This window comes from Aulonocara sp. 'chitande type north' Nkhata Bay, linkage group LG20, assembly GCF_057382095.1.
Source record: "Aulonocara sp. 'chitande type north' Nkhata Bay isolate Kocher_YH1m ecotype deep benthic linkage group LG20, A_spYH_male_GT1.1, whole genome shotgun sequence".
NCBI lineage: Eukaryota > Metazoa > Chordata > Actinopteri > Cichliformes > Cichlidae > Aulonocara > Aulonocara sp. 'chitande type north' Nkhata Bay.
The window spans coordinates 29,798,579-29,816,135 of NC_141363.1; the positions used below are offsets into that span (position 1 = coordinate 29,798,579).

The 17,557-nt window shown below is 40.7% G+C and overlaps 1 long non-coding RNA gene across 1 annotated transcript in view; it reads left to right on the forward strand.

Annotated features, from left to right (window-relative positions):
* The window catches only part of LOC147305896 (uncharacterized), a 207,366-nt gene that overhangs the window by 173,389 nt on the left and 16,420 nt on the right, over positions 1-17,557 (forward strand). Inside the window, exon 3 of the long non-coding RNA XR_015126650.1 lies at positions 1,241-1,359. This is a non-coding gene — a long non-coding RNA (uncharacterized LOC147305896). The remainder of the gene's footprint in view (positions 1-1,240; positions 1,360-17,557) is intronic.

The following is a 17,557-nucleotide window of genomic DNA, read 5'->3' on the forward strand; positions in this document are numbered from 1 at the left end:
TTAACCCAGCTGCTAAAGAGCCCACAACATGTGTGTAAGTGTCCACTGGCCATTCAAGAGCTTTTTTTAGCCTTCATTGCACACATCATCCATATGGCCTCTCATCAGTTGTGTCACTGACCCCTAACTTTGTTATTGCCACATAGGGTCCTGTCTCCTTTAAACACACTTTGCATACCCTCCGTCTGCCTGCATTTCCTGTCTGCATCGTCTCTGTTTCCCGTGTTCTTAAGCTCAAAAGTCCTCCATTGGGGAACTTGCGGCAACAGCATCCCCACTTCTTGTCCACTTGACTCTCACTTGGATTAAAGCGGAGACTTCGAGACTCGCTGCGTCTCCTCGTGTCTGGGCTCATACAAATGCAAATGCCAACAGGCAAAGGTGCACGGCTACAGAGTGCCTTCATAAATGTAGATCTGCTCTATCACATTGTACCATTTCAATTTCTCTGCTTTCTATTGTCACGCTGCCATTCTTTTTAATGGACTTTTTCATTTGCTCACGAAAAAGGCAGCGCTTTTCAGTTTACAGCAAAGAGCAGTTCTGGTTAAAATAACAGGAATGGACCTTAAATTCAGTTTTACTCATGTTTCTTCTTTCTTATAACATCTTAATTACATTGGCTATTATTTTGCTCTTTTTGAGATTCCTTTTTTCACCTTTCACCAGTGTCCCTGTTTTTTCTCATCTGTTAGACTGTTATAGTAACGGTACTGATTTTTAAAAAATACAAGCTGCTCCTGCTCTGTTTTTATTTATTCCAACTGTATGAGAGCCGATAACTTGAAAATATACAGAATTTTGGAGGACAACTGGATATGTTATATCCCATGATGATACATTACAAACAAAAAAGTGAAAGATTCTAAATGGATTTGCCAAATCTGTTAGAAAAACATTATTTTTTCCTTTGTCCACAGAACAGGGAGTGTAATTCATTACCGCTTTCTTTGAAACAGCGAAACTACATTTCTGTTTATATATTTTCCAGCTGTGAGTTCAGGGAGGCTAGATCATGGGTCTGATGTAATTAATGTATTTATAAGCCAAAAGAGAAGGAGGTGAGTGAATGACAGTAAGAAAGGAGTAAGCTGAAGCCCTCAAAGTTATGGAGCCACTGAGTCGTTCGTGCCTGGAGCCTGCTAGTAAAACATTTTGACCCCCCTCATTATCGCCCATTAAGAGGATCAGGGCTCTCTAAGACAACTTGTCTGTTTACTTGACTTTTTTGACTTTGCAGGCAGTCATGAGGTCACAGTTTGGAACCAGGTCTGGCTGGTTGAATCTGGAGCTGGTTGCCACTTCCATCCTCTGTCATCCTCACACGGCTATGACAAGGGCTTGCAACATCAGCTGCGGGTGAGGCTTCGGTTTAGGAGGAGGAACCGTGAATCACAGTACATCTCCCTGTGTCTTCTCTCTCGCTCTGTGTCTGTCTGCCTTTTATCTGTCTCCCTCTCAGAGATATATGTGCATTCGCGTTTATTTGCGGCCAGGCACAGTCTAAAATTCCTTGAAAAACCACAGTCATCATCATTCACGAACCCCCACCCTAATAACCCCTCGCAGACTAACTTGTACACTAACACACGCACGCACACACATGCACATTATAAAAACCTTGTTTATTTGAGGGAACTGAAAGAAGGCCTTCCTCATCTACTCTTCTCTTCTTTCTTTACCAGGAACCGTGTGTGCATGTTAATGTGTGTGTGCATGCGGTTTATGTCCTGTAAAAAGAGAAGACAAATTATCTTAAAACTTCTTGAGTTTCTGCCTAAAAATCTTCAAATTTTCACGTCAAAATATTATCTCAGCAGACTGATCTTAAGCAAGAGGCAATCTCCAGGGGTGACTGTTGAAGCCAAGGCAACGGTGCCATTGCAATTCTACAAATGGCCACTTGAGGCCGGCTCTAAAACCCAGTCAGTCCCAATAGACTCTCACGTTAAAATGGCCATCTGTATACATCTGCCTTTGTGCTGACACTTTTTATGATCTGATGTAATGATGGTGATAATGATGATGATGGTGATTAGCACTGTCGCTTCATAGCAAGAAGGCTATTGGCTCCAACTGTGGGGCCCCTCCATACGAGCATGAATAGTTGTCTGTCTCTCTTTGTTACCCTGCGATAGACCCGTGACCTATCCTGAGTGTACACTACCTCTTGCCTTATGGCAGCCTTTCCCTAACCCCTGTGACCCCTAATTGGATAAGCATTTAATAAAATGCAGTGATTAGTAAATGTCCCAGGGAGGGATTTGCTCTTTAAAATGTGGCATAAATATTCAGCCAAGAATGAAATAATTAGGGTTTTGGCAGTTAAAATGTATTCATGAAAAAACAGGAAATTCATTAGCTTATTATAAAAAAGAAATCATCCATTCATCTAATACCAAAAAATGGTAAAGAAAATACAAAAGGTCATAGGTCTGTGTCACTATAATGTTCTGCTAGGAGACTTTTCTGGCCATTATTCCGCACCATGACTCACAATATTCCCCGTTTGATCACACACTGAGTTGATCACTAATCTCAGTTGCACACCTTGAATCAGTGGTTATTGATGGGGCTCCTGTGCCACTGGACATGCGAAGTACAATATTACTATAAATTAGTCTAGACAGCCGTGGACGGAGATTTTGTAAATATTGCATTGTATTGTATTGTACATCTCTTATTCTTCTTTTCTGCAATATGAAAGGATCTCTAGCTGACACTTCTATCTTGTAGAAGCCGCAAGAACAAAGGAGGTGTTAATATCACAGCAGGGTTGTCTCCGTGTAGTATTTCTTCTCCTTTGTTTGTGCTATTTCTAATGTGCTCGTATTCCCATTTGTTTACTTTACACTGCATAGTTCGCATCAGCAGAATTCTTTCTAATCATGTAGGCTACATGCTGCTCATGTTGTGGACTAACAGTGGTGGTGTATTTAATTTTATGTGAGTATAGCAATTAAAAAACAAAAAAACAAAAAAACAAAAAAGCTTTTAGATCTGGTTGGGTCCAGATTGCGCCAAGCCATCCTCTTCCTGCTGTTTATTTATAATCTGGTCCATCTCCTGACCTGTCCTACAGCTTTCTTTTCCTCTTTGCCCCTTCACTCATGTCGCTATTAATGCTTGGTCATTCTTTCCATTAGTTCACACGCTTTTTTTCCCCTGTTCTGGTTCTGACAACGTGACTGCTTACCCTCTTGTGTCCTTTGAGAGCAGGCTGAAACAAAAGTGCTGAGTTAATTTCTCTAAAATTTTCCACTGAAACTATGAGGTGAGGGCCACCAGCATCAAGTTTCGATGTTGTAACATGCGTTAACTGTCCCTTCGTCTCAAAGTGAGTCAGGTCAGAATGAGGAAGAACTGAAAAAGAAAACGAATTGAGGCAGCAGATGCGTCTTCCCTTCCTCCAGTTCCGATAAATGGCCACTTAATATGCAGGTTGCAGGTTAGAGAGTGATTGGTTTCATGGTAGAATGCATATGAAACACAACTGTAGGAAAAGAAAATTTAATATAATGTGAAATATTACATTTATTGTTTAACTAGGAGATTAAATGTTAATGTTAAATTAAACTGTAAACGCCAACTGCACCGGGTTTTTGTATGGTTATTGGAAAATGCTCCATCCAAAAATGGTACTTAATTTTTAATAGCTGAACAGGAACATTTACAGCAACCGTGTTTATGCTTTTTGAACACATGCTTTGCAAGCGTGTCTGTATCTATATATATATATGTGTGCTCACATCTTTGTGACCACATGTTTGGCACAGTTTAATCTTATCAGTTGAAGGATTAGTCTCCTTGACACGCTCATATACACTGCAGCCTGTACGACTACTTGTAAAAGACTTGCAAGTGTCTGCGTGTGTGCTGCACTAATATCTGTGATGACATCACCAGAGGGACTGGAAGGGTTGGCATGGTAAATCATTACCTCAGTGGCTCTCTTATTATTCAAAGTTACCACTGCTGCAAGTATATAGGCTAGCATAAAGCCCACAGACACACTAGAAGAGTCTGAGTATCCATATCTAAGACATGTTTTAATACATGTTTTTCTTTATTTGTTGAACCAAAAGATTTTGTAGTAAGAATTTGACAGATTTGTTGTAATTTCCATTAAAATAGAATAGAATAGAAAATAATTCATATTCTTCTGCATTAATTTAGATTTATTTATTCTTATTTATTGCAGTTCTGGTTGCTAGTGTGCTCTTTTAAGAGATTATTATCCAAAGATTTCTAAATGATATTAGCTCACATAAAGCATCTCAGACATGTATATGTTATGGAAAATGTTATGGAAGTTAGCTAAAAAAGACCTAATAATTAATAAATTATAGATGCAGTAATCCTAATATAATGTTGAAGATTGTTTCTACCTTGTGAAGCTTTTAACCGGATATATTCACTATCACGACTCCAATAAAACTATAATTGTACTTCTCAAGGTGCAAAAAAATGTCCTTTTGAAACAACACTTAATGTCTTAAAGCCCTTTCTTCATGCTGAGCTTCATTCTCAGATAACGACTTTAGCCTAGTCATGATCTGAGTGAGTGCACGTGTACAATAGCTTTTCCACTGTGTAATGCTTTCAATGTGCTGAATCAATCCAATGTTCAGAGTTACATTTCTAGTTTTCCCCTTCTTTATGTTATTTTGAGCTCAAGCGAGCCCAAGTCATAGTCACGTTGATTTTGGAGTTCATCAACAGGATGCAGCTGATGGAGAAGTCAAGGGCAGTTTCACAACTTCGATATGTTTGAGCTGCTCGAGAACTTCCCATATGAGCGCAATTCAGCTGCAAAGGACAAAAGTTAAACTCTCAAGAATGTAGTAATATTATAGTTTTGAGTTACAAAGTATTTCGTGTTCTCTCTTTTCCCGTTAATCTATTTTGCTCTCCCTCTTTTGCTCTCTCCTTCTCTTTGTCTTTCTGAGAGTACAGTACAGCCGCGGATGGGTAATTACTTTGTGCTCCAACCCTAAAATAACACGACTGGCCCAATTACAAACTGGGCCTCATTAAACAGCCTTGCAGAATAGAGGGAGAAATACTAGACCAATCAAAACAAAGAGGGAAAGCTGAGATGTAAGGAGGGACAACATTTAGCGTTTACACAGCAGGTGTTGACTTAACTTGTGTGTCGGGGAGTGTTCAGGTGGCACAGTTGAGCGCGGTGCATGCCATGTCCTGTCCTGGCCTCGCAGTGTTATGTGTTCAAACTGACAGCTCTTTGTTCTCAGTTCTTTCCACTGACAGCAACAGTGCCAGTAGGTGCTGCTCATTTCATCACACATTCAGATATGATCCTCAAAACGTCACTCCCATATGTGCACATATATTTATACACGCTTTCCATTTCGACCCATGGCCTCTAGTGTGGTCAGGGCCGGGCTAGGTTGGGTCTATGCCCACTTATGTAGCTCTTCAAAGCAAGCCAGAGAACGAGCACACTGTACTGGGGAAAGGAAGTGTAAATATATAGCTGTTGCTGGCATACCACACGGCCTCACTATACATCAATTACATATGGGCTGCACAAAATCATACAAACATCTTCATATATATTGAAAATGTCTTAACGCAGAGTCGTCTGGCATTGGGAAAGCCACTCGTGGATGATGACATGGTCACAATGTGCGTCTGCCTTTAAAATCCAGTCATGAACTCTAAATTCCTAGAAACCTAGAGGTTTCTGGTGTAGATATGATGCTGTTATGGTTAGACACTGTATCCCAAATTAGACTAAACCTCCTTTTCCCCCACTGACCAAAGCTTGACAGAAAAACCCTGCCAGTGCTTTCTGTGTAAATGTATCCTTGCATATCTGTTTCTGCTGCTTTTGTGTATGTGTGTACGTTGTTTGTTTGGTTTATACAACATGTGAACATGTATGAGTGTATTTATATACATAAGGCCAAGTGTAAACTATATTGCCAGACTAGACAAATGTTTTTAAGTCTTTATTTAATTTTTTGTCTCTACCACTTTATGACAGCAAACAGTGTTATGTGGCAGTGAAAGAGAAGGTTTGACAGCACTGCTGATCAGACAAGATAGAACATGGTTCTCACTCCCAACTAAGTGACTTGGACCTGGCAGAAGGCCTGAGGAAATTTTCTTGGGAAACATTTGAAAATTCCTTTAACTAACTGAATTGAGTGTTGACCCCGAACACTTTTTTAAATGACAAAACAAGATTTCAAGTCCAGGATTTAAGAAACAAGCAAGAGCTAAAAAGTTATGCATGAAAGGAGAGGAAATCAGCAGAGGGGTGTTTAAAGGAGTGGGATAGCAGAGAAAGGGGTGGTGGTTAAAGGAGATGGGGCACTGTGTGTTTGTTTCAGTGCCTGGCACAGCTTGGTCTGGTTATGCTCCAGGCCTCTCTGGGGGAGCCAAGTCTTCTCCCCGGGCGCTGCCAACTCCCTGTGGTGGTGTAGCTACATGTTCAATTATGCTCTGGAGCCTGCCTGTCTTTACCTACGCCTCACAGAAAAACAGCCTCTCTGCACGTGTGTCACAGAAAGCGATTAATAGAGATCATGATGTGATTTTCAGCACGGGAGAATTCATGTGAATTAAGGCTTCATTCATCAGGGTTCACAAAGTGCAACAAGAAAGGAATGCACTACCATGGATTTCACTCAGCCACAGTTCATGTCATACAGCAGAAAGAAACCACGGGAGCGTTTCTTTTCAATTTCAACTTTTCCCTTTTATCCATCATAGTTGAGAACTTGTGTTTCCATAGCGGAATGCTTTAAACACTCACCTAACAATGAAAAGATCACCAGTTTGATTCTGGGAGGAGATGCAAATCCCTTGAGGATTGTACCAGGAAGGGCTAAAAAAAGGGGTTAAAGTAAAAAGAAATCAAACAAGCAGAGCTAAGAGCTGATCAGTAAAAGTCCCATACTCTGAGCAGAGACATTAGAAAACAAAATCATTGGATTTGGGTGTTTTACTGTTCAGCACTCAATCATATACTGACTTAATGGCTGCCAGTCCTCAAAATAATCTTGAACTATATTCCAGTACACCGACACAACATACTTTTTAATTGTTTTAAAATTGATGTACATTCACTTGAAGTCTAGAGTATGGAGTAATAAGGAAAAAAAGCCATCGGTTGCTTTCTCTCATAGTTTACATGAAAACAAAAGGGAAAGTTGAAGGTTTTGTGTAACATGACAGTGCAGAAACACTGTTTTCAGTTTTGATTTTCCAAAAATTAGAAAACTCAGTTTAGGGACAGCTCATTCTGTTGCATGTCTTTTAGAGTTTGTTTTAGATCAGATCTCCAGAATTGCACATGTTGAAATTTTTCTAAAACAAGAACAGGGATACATGTGCCGGCGGCACGGAGTGTGGACGCATTCCTGTGGCCGCGTAAGTGTGTGCATGTGTGTGGCGGCATGGCGGTAAGGAAGCATCCTTAAGAGGAGGGGGAGCAATTATCACTGCCAATAAAACAACAACAAACAAACAATCATTGTTCTGGGCCTTACCTTGTTGTACCACACCCCTCTATAAACCTTATTTCATCAGGACAACTGACACAGAGAATGTGCTGCGCTGTGCTGCCTAAGCACTCTCCCTAACTAGCATGTATGTAGCTGGCACACTGCTCCCACGTGTACCTGTGGGTGTGCTCATGTCAATTACATGCATGCACACAGACGCAGCAGTAAGAGCACATGCCTGTATCGTATAGAAACATCCGCCCCAGCAGTGATTTCAATCAACACTACAAAGGTAACTTTGCCATTTATACATCTTGTCTTCTCGCAAGATGTCTTCTCAGCACAAAAAGACACAGGGCACATGAAGTATTGATTTTGGGTTGTATAACCCTGTGTGTGTGTGTGTGTGTGTGTGTGTGTGTGTGTGTGTGTGTGTACAGTATATTTGCGATGTGGCTAGCTTAGCCGCTAGAGTCACATGATAGACGAAAGAAATCCACAGTTTTGCATTTCTGTGCTTTTATCTTGTTGATGTCACCAAGAGGAAAACTGTCTTTGCTGTTTCACTGGTGTGATATTACTGTCTTTCGGTCACGTTAGGATGATATCAGTATATGATATGAGGATAATAAATTGCCATGATTGAAATAATTCCCAAAACTTCTAAATCGCATAATTTATCAGTGCGCAATACCATTTATGGCCAGAGCATGCTTGCAACGAGTAGTTCTTGTAACCACACTTGAAGGTGTGGTGAAAAGCTTAATGAGAGAGGCATGACACAATAATAATTCACACAGTGCGATACTGATGCATATTTTCAGGCAGTCTCTGCTGGAAAGCATTAACAAATGTTCCACTCATTTGTACACAAGAACCAAGACAAAAACTAGTTCTGTAAAGAATTAAAATCAGCTTGAGGGAGAAGTTCAAACCCTACCCTGCTGGCAGATTTATGCCGAAGCTGCCTGCTGAACTACCGATCAACCTCCCCTTCAGAATTCCAGATATCATTGCTAAACAGTGAATTCTGGCAAGATGTTTTCCTTTTCTCCTTCATCTGTCTTTTGATTGACTCGACTTAATTGAGCCACAGATTGAGGCTACAAATTTGTACCATGGAGAAGTTTTGGCGCAGCGATTGTGCCTCAGGGGACCTTTCTGTGTGGGATTTGCATGTATGGGTTCTCTCCATTCTCGCTACGTTGGCTGTAGGTGTGAGTGGTTATCTCCGTGTGCTCTATTTCCAACGTAAAATTTATGCAGATGTCTAAAATTTAAGTTACACATGCTACTGTAAAACATGTAGTAGGTCATACGCCACATAAGGTCACGGCCTTCTCATTACCAGCACAAATGATGACTTATCCCATTGAGCTAAAGAGGCATCATAGGTAAGAATCACTCGCCACTGGTTTATATCTGAAGGTCAGAGGGATAGTTGTGAATTTACACTTTAGGGTTGAATTTTAAGTCACAGTTGCTGCAGAGCTCGAGTCTATCCAGCTGCCATTGGGGACAGGTGGGGTCCAATGCTTATAACGAAAGCAATGCTTGTACTTTGTTGTGTCAGCTCTGCTATAGTTCCTTAAATTATTTCTCTGCTAGGATCACGGACATTCTTCAGTTCCTTAAGAACATCTTGAGGACACAAGAAAGGAGAGCTCTGACAAATCTGAGAGTAAAAAAACACAGAGGCAATCCTTTTATCAATGATATGATAAATACTGGAAAACATCCAGTAGTTGGTAAGATATGTTTAATCAAAAACCTGATGATATATACAAGAACTGATTTGCAAAAGCTTGCAGTCTCACATAAAGCAGCAGTTTTCCATTTGTTTGTTTTTTATTTTGTAAATGGAAGACCTTCATTGGCCTATCTCGTAGGTATATAAAAGATTTTAAAAATGTTCTTCATTAGGTGGGTTCTGCTTGGTTCAGTGGGTGTTCACCATGCATGTGTGCATGGGGTATCTTCCAAGTGTGTATCCACATTGGTGTGTACGTGCATACATATGTTTGTTCTGTGGAATATCCCTGTAGACCGCTGTTTTTTGAGGTCTCTTTACCCCAGTTAGCCCAGTCACTGGGGAGCCACATTTGTAAACATGCCTGGAGAGGCCCGCATCGTATGTTTGTGTGCACAAATTTAAACATGAAGTCTCAAGAGGTAATTTCACTGAGTTTGTTTTTTTCCCCGACTTTAACAACATATTGAAGTCACATATTTGCACGTGTTTATGGGGAAATAGTGTGTCTTTTGTCTGTCTTTGAGCTAAATGTTTGGAGAATAAACAAATATATTAAAAATAATGCATCGTGTTTGATTTTTCTGCAGCTGAAAAGAAGAAATTAGCAGTCTAGTTAGGTTTTGAAGAAACTGGATTTTCTTTAAAAGGGTTAAAAGTCAACATTTTCAGTCCGGACTTTCTTAAAATGACTTCAGATCCCACCCACCCGCTTGTCCCTTTGAGGTTTTCTCTGTCATTGCGTGCTCGAAGTGTTGAACTGGGCTCCTGCCGGTTTGTTTGGAGCTGTCCAATCAGGCGTGTGAGATCTGGACACAAACTGACATCAAAGACATGACACTGCCACCATTCAGAGTCATGGCCTACTTCTCCCTCTCGCTCTCTTTCTGTCTTTCACTCCCTGTGTCTCAGAAAGCAGTGAAAGTTAAATCCAAACAAACTAACTTCACAGAGGTAACGTCAACTCGATAAATGACCGTTCAAGTAGGCAAACACTGAAAAATAGATAAACATCTTCCAATGTCTGAAGGTCTATATTCAGTGTAGGTGGTTATTAGTGCAGACACTCCTTATATTTAACTGCTGGGAACTAACAGGACTATTATAGACCTCTTCCACTAGACCAGTATAGCACACTTTAGCTGGGCCAGACTGTAATCATATGCATTTCTGTTGCACGTCAGTAGCAGGGGATAGCCGCTACTGATGTGCAGTATTCTGGTTTTGCAGCACCACAGTTATTATTAGAGTTTTGTGTTTTCTGATGAGTTTTTAATTTCTATTTCATTTTGAGTTTCTGCTTTAAAATGAGTTTCGTTTCATTCCTTCCCAAAGTGGATTTGTTGGTTCTTTTTAGTTTCGGCATTCATTTTAGTCTTTGCAATCACTGCGATGTGGGAGTTCCTTGTTAGGAGGAGACACTTTGAGAGGGCAGTTTACTCAGAGTCATGTAGACACCCTATATCTTGTTGGGGTTAGGCTGTGCAAACAAAGACTAAAGCTAAGGACTTTTTCCTCTATATTTTTATTTCAATTTAATTTGTTTTTGTAAAAGCACTCTACTGTTATTATACATATCAGCTGTAATTCTTTTAGTTTTTAGTATAAATATAATAACTATATATAATAATAATATAATATGGTGGAGTCGGTTGCTTAAGAGCAACCGACTCCACCCTCAACTGAGTCATCTTCCTGAACCAGTATGGTCAGAAAATTAGAGAGAAATTACTAACGCATTGTTATCCAAATTAAAACTCTCGCTGTTCACTGAGTTCAACTTCCAGAGCTTGTGTTGCTTCTGTAAGAAAAGCTAATTGATCTTTACACACTGATCTCATTATCTCTTGCCATAGCTGCTGCCTATTAGCTTGCAAAAGCTACTGCGAAACCTTTCCTGTGGTTACTGCTTCAGATTAAAAGCTACTTGCTGAATTTACCAGAAGTCTCAGGAAGACCTTGTGCTTGAACCGTTACACAGCTAATGAAATCCATATATGGTATTTTTTGGTGTGCAAATCAATCTGTTCTTATAACAGAAATAGCTTACTATTAATCAAACTAATTATTGGACTTCTTGTTTAATTAAAAATAGACTCACTTTTTATGTAGTAACTAAGGCCTGCAGCTTTCCTTTTTTATCTGCTGAGAATCAGGCAGGTCAGCCGGCTCTGATCGTGCTCCAATTGCATGTAAATTTTGCATTTAGTATTAAACAAAATACAAGGGAAGACAAATTTGCCATTCCAAAAGTGAAGGAGGAACTTCAGGAGGTGAGAACTTGCTGTCAGTTCCTTGACTCGGTTAAATAGGAAGCTGAGTAAGAAACGGTTAATGACTCTCATAGTGGTGAGCTCTGGTGAACTCTCTCCTCTCCCTTACTGTCTATCTCTGCCTGCCTGTCTGTGTCTATCAGCCCACAATGGAGTCATGCAGCCTGCGAGCCGCGACACTCTGACCAGCATTAGTGCAGAGGTGTGCAGAGCGACACACATAGTCCCAGATTGTTCCCACAGCAGGCCAGACACCAGGCTGTTTACTTAACCATTAGCCCAGGGCAGGGTGAACTGAGAGGGACACATGGCTTTTAGTGAAATTTTAAACACAGTATTTGAACTGTTTGTCTCGTATTTTGACTAAGGGGTATGTTTTTTTCTGAAAAAAACATTTTCAGGGCGGTTTAGCGTTTTTATAAATCTGTAAGAGTAATGCTGATCACAGCGTGCACTGGAAGGTGTGATTATTAGATCGTGTTGTTTGTAGTTTAAAGACAGCACGTTACACACAGACCTTTTGAAATTTGTTTGGGTACAAGGTATGAAAATATTTACTTAAACTTAAGCACCTTTTGAGCCGATCTTATTAGGAAAAAAGTTGACTATTCATAAATCCAGCAGTTATGAAACCACTACAGTTTATTTCTAGTCATATATCCCATATTGATTCACTTTTAGCTCTGTTTTTCAGTCTCTATCAACTCTCAAGGGAAATATGTAGCACTTAACTCAAATGCTTCCGCTGTATATCAGCAATGTATGTATGCTATGAAGTCTGAAGAGTCATTTTATTTTTTTAAAATCCGGTTTTATGAAAGCTTATAAAAAAGTTATGAAAGGTGAGCATGAAGTCGTTCATTTAAATGAATTTTATGCATATTTATTTATTAGATATTTTGACTTGCTGGTGTGCTCAGTGATGTTTAACATCTTTTTCATGCATGTAAACATTGTTTACAGAAGCTGGTGGCTGATTGCAGAGTGACTCAGAATGATTGCCCACAGTAGAATAAACTTACACAACCCAGCTACCCACACCACAGCTGCTCTACACAGATAGTTTAAACCACTCAGACTGATACTGTGGCTGATACTCTTCCACGGTCACAGTGACATAACTCCCCCAAATGATGCACAAAACATTACTATAAAAGTTTTAGCTGTATTTAACATAGCACAAATAAAAGAAGCTGAGCGAGAAGTTAGAAGCAGTTTCAGGGAGCACCGAGAAGGTTTGATGGGTTTCTGCTGCAAGAAAGGGATGAATGTTTTAGTTTGAGACAGGATGAGGTGAAGAGTGACAGATGAGGTGGGAACACCGTCTTATTCCATCATGAAATAAGCAGTCTAATGATGTCCCTCTTTCTCTTTCAGATGCACACATGCACACATGCAGGCATGCACACAAAGCCAGACACAAAAAAGAAAACTGTACTTACTGGAATTCCTCCACCCTGTAATCCTTTCAAACCAAATCAACTTTGAACACCTGCAGTAAAAGCAACAGCAAGTGCTCTTGCTGAAAAGTCATACAGGCCGGTTTAGACGTCACAGACTCTCCTAATGGAGCACAGCTTATACGTTTTCTCAGGCCAGTGCAGGATCTCTTTTCAAAAATTACAAATCTCAACATCATTTCTGGCCAATCTACTTCACAGTAAGGGCTGTTTGAGGTCACGGTTTTAAACAATAGCTACTCATGGATTGCCATGTGCATGCATCCATCCATCTGACCATCCATATGTGTTTGTGTGTGGGAATGAGATATAAATATGAATATAATTATTGTGCATACCTGTTTTTGTTTCAGTGTTAACACATTTCTTTTGGAAATTCGTTCTCTTACCGATATTGTGCTCCAGGTAAGCTGACCCGGGCTTTCAGTGGGCCTTTGTAAAAAGAGGTGGATGAGAAGGGCAGAAAATGGGAGGAGCGTACGGTGTATAATCACACCGACTGGATGACACTGAAAAGCCTCGGGCCTGCACTGACAAACACAGCTGCTTACTGACACAGTAAATCTACTGGATGACTCTCTGCCCTCCTCAGCCTGCCTTCAAACACACACACACACACAGTTGAAACTGAGAACGTTTGAAGGTTTGAGCATTGCCACTGGGCTTTCTCAGGTTGGATAATAACTCTTGGCCTGTCGGAGCAGAGCGCGAGCTGTCCAAAAAGCTGTCAACATCCCACTTACCCTAAACCCAGTGCCACTGTGCCCTGTGCTTACGGGATCTTTGCAGTCTTCCCGACACACTTCAGCTGACACACACTGTTACAGCTGCTGGAGTGACACGCAACCTCTTTTTTTTTTTTTTCCAGTGGAAAACATAAAAACATAGTTTGCACCACTGTTCTCATGAAAGATCATTTTGAGCAGTGGAGCCGGTGCTGTTCAGAGTAAGCAGAATTTCTTGATAAAAGATTTAGTGATTATGGAGAGAGCAGTGTGAGGAAATTGTTATCAGTCAGACTAAAGATAAGAATGAAGTATTAATTCATAGCTAATAGCCCCCTTAACAAAAAAAAAAAAAAAAAAGGAACCGGATTTAGTTCCCGATTACCTTGAATGCTAAATAGGCCTATTTGGAGGAAATTCAAGTGCTCATATTATGCTGTGTTTTTTCTTGTTGCATGCTCAGTCATCTAGGTAAGGAGATGCGAGAAAGTTGATTTTGTTTGTCCAGATGAACAGAATCATCTTTCTAGAAGCACCTACTGGCTAGTGTGTACATCATCAAACGAATGAAGAGTGGGCTCTCAGTTTGCTATTGTCTCAAAAATATCTCAGTCAGAAGCAGTGCATGACTGCACACGATGAACACAAGACTCCCGAGGTGCTGAAGCCCCAGGTAGCCAGCAGCAGTTACATTACAAAGCCAACACTTGGTTTTGCCAGCCCAGTCAGCGCAGTCTGGGCTTTTTGGAGCTTAAAGAGAAAGGAGATTTACAGCAGCAGTTTAGAGTATTAGACATTAATGTGATTTTCTTTTAGGCATTAAAGCACATGAAACTGCTTTAGTAGACTAACCATCTATCCATCCATCTATCCGTCCGTCCATCCATCCATCCAGCCAGCCAGCCAGCTATCTAGCCATGCATTCTTCTGCTTATTCAGTTCAGTGTTTTGATTGGGCTGGAGCTTATCTCAGCTGTTACAGGGTGAGAGGCAGGGTACACCGTGGACTGGTCACTAGTTTATTATAGAGCTAACCCAGAGAGACAGACAATAAGTTATGTTCTCATTCATACCTAAGGCTAATTCAGAAACACCAGTTAACCTAATGTGCATGTCTTTGGACTGTGGATGGAAGCCAGAGTACCTGGAGTGAACCCACACAGGCACAAGCAGGACATGCAAACTCCACACTGAATGCAGTAGAACCCCAAAATAAAATGATCAGTCATATTATCAATAGAACATAGCACTGGCAATTTAATACTCTTTACTTTCAAAGCTTATTATAATTTACTTTAGGCGGTGCCGCTTGACAGAGTAAATCTCAAAGCCGGAATTCAAAATCATCTTCTAGCGACTGCCTGTTCATCCACTTCATGAACAGTGGATGAACATCCTCAAGTTCATCCACTTGAGGATGGAGGTTTGTGCGAGCATGAAATGCATAACTGTTGGACAACATCTTTTACTTTGCACGTTAAGAAACCTAATGGCTGTAAGGGGTCTTAATGCTGTCTACCTCCAGTAGATGTGTACTCACTGGCGTGCACATACGTTAATGTCATTAAACAATGTAACAACATTATGTCTTTTCCAAGCCTGGCCTCTTCTTTCTCTCTCTGTACTTTTTTTCCCTCCAACAACGTCCCTTCTGCCACAGCCTGGCCCAGATCAAAATATGAACTCGGAGGGAGAAGTTAATCTCCCACATAAACGCAGAGCAGAGGCTGTAACTCAATACAGCCTGCTTTGTGGGAGGCCAACTTGTTCTCATCTCGGAGAATTAAATACAAGTTGTCCACTTATGAGGAATGAGATTAAAATGTAGTTGGCTCTTATTAAAGCTCAAAATGAACAGAGAGGCATAAGGGATCTCTGTGTGCGGGTGTGAGAGGGTTCGGAGGTGCAAAAGTGTGCCTTTCTGCTTGTGTGTGTGGCGCACATTAGGCACAGTGTGTGTGCAGGGCGGGGGCTTATGATTCCCAGGAAGGCCTTATTGGAGATGATTACTCTCATAAAACCTCTGCTCTCTAAATTGCCCCCAAACACACCCTGCCCCCATCCTTCCATCTGCAGTCTAAACACACTTAATCAAGCGCAGGTGTGTCTTGATGCATTTACAGACGCCTCGCTGACAGACAATCTTCAGCAAACGAGAGAGGGGACGAGGCTGGAGATGTTTTGCCATCTTTCCTATCTTCTGTGCTTTGCGGACAGAAGTGTTGTTTGAGGATGAATGTGAATGATAATAAATTTAGCTATTGATTTTCTTTTCTTTAGCCTCTTCTCTTCTCTTCCCTTCGTCTACCGCTCTCTGTCCTGCGCCTTAATACACTGCTGGATCAGCCAGTGCTGGAGATCTGTGGGTTAATACGGTTACCGGGATAACAATCTCCTCCTGCATCGCTTCATGATAGATGGGCACAGTGTGTGTATGTGTTGAGTGATTGAGCAAGTGGGTGAGTGAGTGAGAGATAAAGTAAGCGGCGGCCGTGTAAAAATGTGTGTGTGTGTGCGTGTGCGTGCGGTCCCTGAGCAAGAGTGTGGAAGCGGAGGGGGCCATGGTATCCGTCAGAGGAGAACAATGGCTTTTAAATGAATCTGGGAGCTCGTAAATCACACAAAGAGAGAGCCCAAATGCAGCGCTGATTGCCTGGACGTCAGAGTCAGCGGACGACAGGAAGGAGCGAATGAACGAGAGCCCCAGCGAGACACCTTGTTAACGCCTGAACAAAACGCCTCCATTAGGAACCAATGGCCTACTTATGCAAATGACTCCACATATGCACACTTTCTCTCCTGAAAGTTCTGTCCTTGGGAGGCACATGCAGTCAGTCAGTCAGGACAAATGTAAATAAATCAAAGGACAAACACTTTTCCATTTCATATTTGTCAGTCTGAGGTGAACAGAACTTGAAGTGGGCCTTTTTAAGTTATACCTGTGCAGGCGTATAACTCAATTGCCCAATACTGTTGAGCTCTTCATATATTCAAAATCGTCGAGCTAAACACATTTAAATGGAAGACAAAAAGGATTGGCTAAATTGCCACTCTTTAAATCTATATTTTTCTTAATCTCATGTAATTTGGATTGGTTTGATAAAGATGTAATTTTACTGTCGCTGGTAATGTCTGAAGCTGTTAGTGTATGTGCTAATGCTAAGCAGTTGTAAATCATTAGAGCCTGGCTTCATTATGGTTTAGCACGAGTGTTGCCTCAGAGAGCGAAAGATGAGTGGTAGGCAGAGTGTAATTACAGGTATGTGGGGAGAAAACATGCAATTAGAGATGTAGAGGAGGCAGTTTGCACACTTTTTCAGCTCACGGGCTATGGAAGCTTGTTTACCTCGCCTCTCGTCCTCTCCTGGCAAGTGTCTAAGCACATGTACTCGAGTACTCAAGTTTTTTATAACTTTAAATGTTTTAATACATCAGGGCCTAGAACAGTAAATCCGAGTGTGCTGTTGTATTTTTATGCTATAAAAACTGTTTGACCCCAGTGTATACAGCATACTTTTCAGATTGGGATTTTACAGAACAATATAGAATGATAAAAATATGCATTTTTTTTGTTTGCTATCCCAAATGGCTTCTGATTTCTTATCTGAAAAATTAGAAATGAATTAGAAATATTTCTGCTTGTGTCACATCCCCCAATTTTTTGGTGTTTTAAAATCTAACAGAGGGATAAGTGTACTTTTGGGTTTAATTTAAATAAATGTCTTTGATATTACTCATTACATCATGTTTAAATACTTTTTTCTCCCAATTTACATTCATGTATTGGTAATTTTTCTTAAGTTAAAGTTGTGATTCTTTCCTTTTTCTTTTTTCCCAGGCTTGTTGTGTGCCTTTAACAACTGGCAGTGACCCT